General features: G+C 34.7%; 1 long non-coding RNA gene across 1 annotated transcript; it reads right to left on the minus strand.

Annotated features, from left to right (window-relative positions):
- Positions 1 to 339: 339 nt before the first annotated feature.
- Positions 340 to 3,945, minus strand: LOC132616995 (uncharacterized). Its single transcript, XR_009573524.1, has 2 exons — positions 3,285 to 3,945; positions 340 to 658 (listed from the first exon to the last, which is right to left on the minus strand). It is a non-coding gene; the product is annotated as an uncharacterized LOC132616995 (long non-coding RNA).
- Between the last annotated feature and the right edge of the window lie 4,054 nt (positions 3,946 to 7,999).

Consider the following 7,999-nt stretch of genomic DNA (forward strand, 5'->3'; position numbering starts at 1 on the left):
TTGTAGAAAATATAATATTTTGCATAAAAAGAGACTTCAAATGACATTTAAACTTATAAATATTGCTAAAGCTTTAAATAATAATACTATTTAAAATAAGATTTGCATAAAATACAATAATTTGCATATAAATAGAAGGAAATGCGAATTTATGCAGCGTTTTAATAAATATTTGAAATAACTCAAATGGCGAGCTATTAATTGATTTTTTGGCTTCGGAGTATAAACTAAATACAAAAAATAGCTAATGTGAGCTTTCTTTATCCTTTTGATATTAATATATGTACGTACTTGCCTGCAAATATTTGGCTGGCCCCTTAAAGTTTTAAATATACGAGGTAAATAATCTATAAGGTAGAATAAATTCCCTATTAATAATAAGAATGGAAATTCTAAAGGGGTTAGGTGTAATATTCCTAATTAACCCTATGTTAAACAATATATCCGGTCAAAACAACCCCAAATCCCACAAACAAAATAACACGAAGAAAAAAATCAGCAAAATGAACATAAAAAAAAAAAGTCGCCAAAGGAGACTCTAATGCACGGGCTTTTGCCAGTCCGATGTGATTCAAGAAAATGGAATATATTGACTCCATGCTCAGGTATAGTGATGGTGCCGAATCTCATTTGGGATTTTTCAGTGAGTGAGTCCCAACTTTTACTCCGATATGTACATGCAAAGAAAGGGAAAATAAAGAAATTAGCGGCAATTCATTATCCAAGCAATTTATACGATCATCATACATGGCAGACTTGAACATCATTCAGAAAGGCTAACTAATTTTAAAAAAAAAAGACACTTCCCCTCTTCAAATGCAGGGGAGGAACAACCTATTACTGAAAACACTAGAGAAGCAAATAGATTCATACGTATACTCCATTTTTAGAAAGAAAGGGAAATCTACCAGAACTAAATCTAGTCAAATATTGAGTTAAAGCATTTAGAATTGAACGGGACATTAGTGGAAGACTTTGTCTTACAAAAAGGAAATCCAGAACAAATAGGTATGATGTCTAATGTGTTTAAAGGTATTTGTGATGCCTCTGCTTACCAGTTTGTCAAAGAAAGGAAAATATGATGGTTTACAGTTACCGAGTCCAAATTCCCAAAGCCAAATACACAAATATGATGGTTTATTGCTGCGTTAGGCCATGTTTCGGTACTTCTTGAGTACAGCATCAGCTAGGGCTAGATTAATACTCATTTTTACTAGGGCTAAATGTCATGTTTACATATAGGAACTGAAAGAGAACTGGGACAGAACAATATTTAGCTCATTCAGACCAAAAAACAGAATCAGTTACAGTACAACATCTATCAAATATACTCTAGAACACATTTTATTGCCTTGATATCAAAAAGAGACTGTTGGAAAAACAAAAAAAAGATCAGTTGCGCAAACTCAGATTTCTCTATTTTTTATGACACAAACAAACACTTGAGGGATACAAACATACGCTTGAAGTACACTTAGGCAGAGAACTTCTTTAAACAGATTTGACCTTATAAACAAACTAACTATGTCACATTCACATTTGTCTATTCTCAGGAGCTCAAACAAACACTTGGAGGCAGCTTATGTGAAAAGATGCAAAGAGATTTAATTTTCATATATAGCAACTAAAATTGGGAATTTAAATTGTTAGGTGAAACACCTCACTCAGGAAAATTAGCTACTATTTTTATCACTTCAAATAGGGAACATCCCAAAAATAGTTTTACCATCCGTCTTGTTATAGTATGGACAGGAACTAAGTTTAAACCAACTGTTAGCGTAAAAACTACAAGTAGCCACCTTCTTCAGGAATTTACATAATTAGCTGACACATTTGGGTTCAAGTACCACCAGGATACGGAAGCCATTTAGTTGGGATATTGGTATGTCCAAGTTAAGGCAGTAAAACAGTTTAAAGACTCTAACGAAACAAAGTTTGGATCTCGAGGACATTATCCGCAAAAGAAAGAAACGTTGGGATTAACTTAAAGAAGGGAAGGAAACAAATATACACATCTGGTCAAGTTATCTTAAGAATAGATATCAACTGTTTCAGAACTCAGATTTCAATTAGAAAAGTCTTAAGAGAATAAAAGAAAACCAATTTATCCAAATTCAAACTTAGAAAGAAAGCTAAACTGCTTCATGTTTGAGAAACAACTTATTCTTTGGGAAAGAAAACAAAAAAGGAACTAACTTGGACAATCATCTAGTATGCGATCTTATTTTAACAAGTCCAGAAACTTATGCAGGCAGGAACAGATGCCATGTTGGGGTAAAATTTAAATAACCTTTAGAGAAGATGCCATGCCTTAGTAGTTTCATGCAATGTATTTAAGACAACCAGGCAATTAGTCAGGCAAGACTTAGAAATACAAGCAGTTTTGACAAACTAACATGAATCAGGCCAAACCCAGGAATGGACATTCAGTCAAGATATTCACACACCTGATATATCATGGTAACTACAGAAACAACTTACTAATTTCAGGCAGATTTTATTCCCCAGCTTACTGTTTTAACTTTTATTCAGAAAAAAAGAGAGAGATCTGAAGCTTAAGATAGGTTTAAGAAGAAATCATTTGAGTCAAGGTTGGCTATTCTTTAAGGTTTAAAACGACCAGTACATGACAAACCACAAACAAATAGTTTAAACCCAAGGCATTTATACATTGGCATGCCCTGAACTAATCTCACAACAGAATGTAAAAAAAAAAAAAGGAACTACCATATTCATTATGCTCTCATTCCAATTATGGCAGACTCAAATGACATACCCTTATTTGTTTCAAAGATGCATCAGAGTAGGTCACATAACTCACATGAGTGACAAAAGAGACCATGCTATCATTTTCAACTCAACTACCTAAATTCTATGCAAAAGAATTTTCCAATTAACGAAACTGAAATAATGCATGAACATGTTTGACATGGACTAGCTAACTCAGACAATGCTCAAAGACATGCTTAAATTAAAACAGACCAGACTAACAACCAGTCATGCTAAACAAACTAACTACCTTAAATCTACTGAACAATAAATAGTGCAACCAAACTAAAGCATGTTGAACTGAACCAAAACAAAAAGGTAATTACTAGAAAAGAGACTGAACAAACAGGGGATTAATTACCACAAATTGTGCATAATAAACTTAACAAAACAGGAAACCGACCACCATAACCTAAACATGATAGGCTAATCAAAACAACAAAGCAACCTATTACCAAAAAATTAAACACATAAAAATGCAAAAAAAAAAAAAAAAAAAGGGAAAGGGGAATTACATTTTTTGAGTGCAGCGAACTGGGCTTGAATCTCGGATATACACTCGAAAACTCTACAATCTCCGAATTTGCATGCGCTCAAATTTGCAATAATAACAGAGGGAAAACGAGAAAAAAATGATTTGGTATTTAGAATGGATATTCAGAAATATTGAGACTAAAAGAAAACTAATATTTTCTAGGGGGGTTGAGACGGCTCCCAAAAAAACCCCCCTAAAAGACTCCAGAACCACATTATATATAGGAAACGTCTAGGGTTTTTCTAGGTTTCAAATATTGGGCGGGATTTTGAATTATCTAAGTTTTCGAAATGAGTAAAAAAAAATGGATCCGTTGAAATCCCAACAGATCTTCACGTGGTTCGGCTTGGGTATGACCGAAAGTGGCTAGACCAGTCCTGGTTTTTGAAGGTCAAACCGTGCCTTGAAGCCAAGAATGGAAATCCCTCCTCTGTCAACGACAGAACACATGCAGGCAGCAGAAGGTGAGGACAAGATTTGTGCGAAAATGGGACAACAAATCTGTCCGTCGTTAAAGGAGGATTAGGGTTTGCTAAAAAAAAAGGGAGCGGAAGAGAGAGGGAAGGAGAAGGGCTGGGGAGGGGGTGCGGCTGATGTTGGGAGAAATGAACCCTAGTCGTTTCATATTTTGAAACAACCGGGTCGGGTTACGGGTTCGGGTAGGTTTAGGCGGGTATTGGGCTGGGTCGTTTGGGCTAGTTATTATTTTGGGTGCTAATGCGCTGGTCCGAAAGTATTAGTTGATTTGGACTCGGATTTAGGTTAGATGAATAAAAATATGGACTGAATGAAAGAAAATAATTTGGGCTTCTAAATTTAAGTAAAAGACCTATTTTAATTAAAATATTACTAACGCGTACCAAAATATTACCTCATATAAAAGTACGTATTTATTAGTGCTCAGATAAAAAATAAAATTATATGACGTCGTAAATAGCCGTGCGATAATATTTTAAAAGTTCAACAATAAATAAACGCTATTATTAAATTACGCAAAATAGATGCGATGTGTGTGCATAAGCTGGTAAAAATGCTGAAATGATAAAAATGCGAATTATAATAATAATAATAATAATAATAATAATAATAATAATAATGGCAGTAATAATAACAGCTAGTGACTGCAGTAGGATAACGAAACGCCGGTATTAATAAGCAGCTAATAATTATAGTAAAATATAAATAATTATTTTTTAAATTGCCAAAAATATTATAAGCATAAATAGATATTTTGGGGAAGACGGGAAAAAATTGGGTGTCAACAACTTGTCCCTCTTTGCCCAGTAATGATGAAATAATTTTCAAGCAAAGACGTTGACCCAGTAGCCTATTTTGTCCCGGCTAAAGGATTTTGGAGGACTAAGGGTAAAGCAAATTTGAAAGGATTATGGCCGAACTCCGGTCTCCGAGTTACCTACATATCTCGGGCTACACGAGAATCAGGCCACGTGTAGTTCTGGGATAACTACGACTCCTATGAATAACGTATCCCGATTGACACGAATCTTTGCAAAATATTGTCCCAGTGTCGAATTATGATGACACTGGGTGTTATGGTCGAACTTAAGAGTTCTGAAATATGGATGTGCTGGAATGCAAGTGGAATATTTGAGAATTGGAGGCGAGTGTTCGAGGTAGATCTTCGACCCTTGTCGGGAAGTCTGATTATCCTTCCCACCAAATTGCCCCAGTTCGCTGCCGAAGAAATAGTTTCACGTTGCGCTAAAGCTCCTGCGAAACTTTAAACTAGATAAAAATAGTCAGTAAAAATAAATATCGAAAATAAAGCGATGTAAAATAAACCCGTAAAAAGCTGTAATGATTAAAATGATAGCCTTCGCTGATCTAATGCAAATGAGGTTCTAGGCCGATGATTCATGAGAATGATGTCTTTTGGCGATGATTAATGAGGCCTTAAACCGGATATGAAATGGGCTATTTAAGCCGAATGATTTATGAGAAATGAGGCTTTCTAAACTGGTATAATGCGGTGTGTTTGCGAGAAATGATGCAGTGCCTTTGCAGGGTACTTGAATGAAATGTATGTGCGGTGCGTTTGCGAGCATTCGCAAGGCATTTGAGAGTAATAAAGCGATGCATGTGCGGCGTGTGCGAGCATTCGCAAGGCATTTGAAAGTAATAAAGCAATGGATGTGCAGATTTGTACAAAATATTTGAGACAAAAATTGTGCAAATGCGAGATTAGTACAAAATATTTGAGATAAAAGTTGTGCAAGTGCGAGATCAGTTCAAAATATTTGAGATAAAAGTACAAAATATTTGAGATAAAAGTTGTGCAAGTGCGAGATTAGTACAAAATATTCGAGATAAAAGCAATATTAGTGCGAGATTAGTACAAAAATTATTCGAGGTAAAAATAGTGCAAGTGCAAGTGCAGCATCAGTTTGCTTTTGTAAAACTTAATATGTCCAGTTTTAAGGCGGACATGCCCAAATAAATCAATCAAGTCCTATTATAAGGCGGACAAACTCAAATAAAATGATTAAGTCCTATTGTAAGGCGGACAAACCTAAATGAATAACGAAGTCCTATTATAAGGTGGACAAACCTAAATAAATCCTATCAAAGGCGGACAGATCTAAGATGTTCAATTAAAGGCGAACAAGCCTAAAATGTTCAATTAAAGGCTGAAAAAAGAACTCCCTCAAATGGGTCACGAAATGAGTATTTATAGTAGAAATCCCTAGGGTTTCGTTTGGGCGAGGTTTTGAAAATTGAAAAAAGATTCGGGATGGAGTCAATTTATTCCAATCTGAACGTTGAAGTGAAGAGAAAGAAAGACTTGTATGAAAATGGTAAGGCAAAAATCTGCCATGGTTGAGAAAAGTTTGGACCTATTCTTGAAATGGAAAGGGGAAGAAGAAGGACCAAAAGGCGTGGTTGTGTGATTTAAGTTTAATCCGAAACTGGGGTAACCAAATCTGGTAATGGTGAAAGGGAGTTGGGGTTTTAACTGGAAATGGACGAGGGAGAGAGAGAGAGAGATGAGAGAGACGCAGCTGCGGCGTTGTTGAAGAGAATATGGGTTTTGTTTCTTTTAGGTTTAGCTGATGTAGACGAAATGGGCTGGACCGGGTCGGGTAGGCGGGTCGATTTGGTGTTGGGCTAGTCGGGTATAGAGAATGGTGGGCTTAATTGTTGGAATGGATAATGTGGACCGGTTGAGCTGAAAAGATATGGGCTGATTAGGTGAGTTATTAAGGAACGCGGGCTGGATGGGTGAAAGGAAATGTGGGCTGTTATTTGGCTGAAATTCCTCCTCCATATAAATTTCATTGGGCTTCTAATTTAATAATTAGTACAATATATATTGTGTGAAGACAAATAGTAATTAGTATGTAGAAGTAAAGGATTTAATAAAGTAAAATTAATTTAACGAGTACAAATCCTAAAATGAAACGAAGACGAACCACTTAAAAATTTGTGATAAAGTAATACTAGTAATGTTGATAGTAGAATAGTGAAAATGAAAGTAACGATGTTAATAGTAGTAGAAAATAAAAATAGTAGTGAAAACAAAGTGTTTAGCTCGTCAATAAATTTAGAAGCCCAAGCAAATAAAATCGGAATAAAGGAGGGATGAAATTGGGTGTCAACACTATTCTTTGTCATAATTACTACCAAAAAAGGGTAATTTACGGAAGTTGAAAGTTGCAATTCGCGAGGGTTTAGCCTCTACTAATTGCTTGAGGATGCTAAAACCCCCACAAATTGTAACTTTCAACCTCTGCAAGTTACCCCTTTTTTTTAGTGATATATAAAACCCCCACAAATTGTAACTTTCAACCTCTGCAAATTACCCCTTTTTTCACTGGGTTGTTGTTGTTGTTGTTGTTGTTGTTGTTGTATATATAAGTATCAAAATATTTGGTCACAATCTCTAAACCTATTATTGGTAATCCTATAGATTCTATTTCTATAAAGACGATTAATCACTATATTACCAAAAAAAGAAGATTGTTGCTATATAGGGGTAATTTTATATAGAACGTACTGTTTTAAAGATGGTTGTTACTGTTATAGATGAAAAGTTGTTATAGAGAGGTAAATAAAACATAAAAGTCGATTCCAGAAAACTTGATTGTTATTGAGAGGTGTTGTTATATGAGAATATTGTTATAAAGAGGTATAACTGTAACATCTCATGCCACTAACATCCAAATGAGCAATCAAATCTCTCATGGGGGTAAAATTATTCCATAAAAATATGATTCTTTCAAGTTTGAGCCGATGAATGACCCCCTCATTTATTAGCTCGGCTCTTTTTGAACTATCCAATTCAGTGTATCTAGAAATAGAGCTAATATGTAGCCCAAATTGGCCCATGAGTCATCAAAATAATTTCTTTTTAAAAACCTTGTTATGTTATATCATCAAAATAGGGATATTTTTTCAATTACTTATACTAATTACAAATTATAAGATGGGCAACTTACACAAATGACTACACTTTGGGGATTTTTTTTAGGCATAGCTACATTTTTACTAATTACATTTCGTAGCTACAGTAAAGTGTATTCAAATTCGACTGTATTTTGCTGTATTCATTCGTAACAACTTTTACACTGTATTTAAATTTAGTTGTATTCAAACTACATAAATGCAAGAAAATACAAGGATATTCAGCTGTATTCAATAAATTCACTGTATTCATTTGTATACAACAAAATCTCC

This window comes from Lycium barbarum, chromosome 11 (genome assembly GCF_019175385.1).
Source record: "Lycium barbarum isolate Lr01 chromosome 11, ASM1917538v2, whole genome shotgun sequence".
Classification (NCBI taxonomy): Eukaryota; Viridiplantae; Streptophyta; class Magnoliopsida; order Solanales; family Solanaceae; genus Lycium; species Lycium barbarum.